Source organism: Rattus norvegicus, chromosome 6 (genome assembly GCF_021556685.1).
Source record: "Rattus norvegicus strain SHRSP/BbbUtx chromosome 6, alternate assembly SHRSP_T2T, whole genome shotgun sequence".
Lineage (NCBI taxonomy): Eukaryota > Metazoa > Chordata > Mammalia > Rodentia > Muridae > Rattus > Rattus norvegicus.
This window is the reverse complement of record NC_141539.1, coordinates 13288917-13290057: the sequence shown is the minus strand read 5'-3', so window position 1 is coordinate 13290057 and position 1141 is coordinate 13288917. Positions and strand designations below refer to the sequence as shown.

Genomic DNA, 1141 nt, shown 5'->3' with positions numbered 1-1141 from the left:
CTCTCTCTCTCTCATACACACACACACTAAATAAATAAATAAACAAACAAACAAACAAACGTACAAAAACCCTATGAGAGACTAATTGCACTCACTACATCACTACCCCAGAGTAGCCTGGGTGGGGATTTGAGGTGACATGATGTCATCTATGCAGTCAACATGAACATAGGGCCCATGGTGTTCCAAGCTGTGCAGGCATGAAGCGCGCTGTAAAATGCCCAGTCCCCAGTCTGTAAGAGATAATAGATGAACAGACACAAAAATACATAGTTTTTTTTTTCAGAGTGGAAATTTTTATATCAACTGGTTTCAATAAGAAAACAAGTGAATCCCTAGAAACTTGAGCAGTGTTTCTCCTAACAGCGGCCAGGGGAGGAGTAAAAGGGAAGTCTGCAGGTTTATCCCTTTGTCAAAGCAGAAGCGGAACCCCAAAGAAAGGGCCCACTTCCCTCCATTCAGCTGGGAGCCCAGAGACCACACTCAGGCAAGTTTAGGACAGCATCGGAGGGAGGGTGGAGGTAGCCAAAGGCTAGACCAGAGAGACGATGGTGGGCCGGAGTCTGGGAACCAAGCCTCCTCGGTGGCATCACCATGGGGGCGTCATGGGCTGAGGATTCTGCAGATAGGACATCACCACTGCGGAGACTGAGAGCATGAAGCTACTCGTCATCTGCTTAGTATCTTGCGAGCTCCGGGAGTTGGCAAAGCTGGTAGAGGAGAAGCAGACAGCAACCCAAGCACGAGGCCGCACGTGCTGAAAATCATGGCGAGAAGATTTGTGTAGTCCGGAGTCGCGCCATCCAAAGCGGGTTGCACTCACTTGGAGGAGGCTTAAACCTCAGCACTCTGTTGGGCCTTGGTGGGTCCGACATATTGTTGGTGTACATAGCAAACTGAGGACCATGCCATCCTCCTTTCACCGCTATAGTTATTGTTTTTAAGGAAAAGTTTCTCCTATATATCCCAGACTGGCTTTGAACTCATGATCTTCCTGACTCAGCCTCTGCAGGGCTGGGATTACAGGCATATACTATTAAGCCCAGAATAATAGGGGATTTTAATCCCGGGCATTAAGGGAGAAGTTGTAGACACGCTCGGGGTGTCTGATCTGGTTTGCTCTGGAATACTTCAGGAGGGC

At 48.6% G+C, this 1141-nt stretch overlaps 1 pseudogene; it reads right to left on the bottom strand.

Annotated features, from left to right (window-relative positions):
- Positions 1-375: 375 nt before the first annotated feature.
- On the bottom strand, positions 376-890 carry LOC134479272 (PAT complex subunit Asterix-like; annotated as a pseudogene).
- Positions 891-1141: the final 251 nt, after the last annotated feature.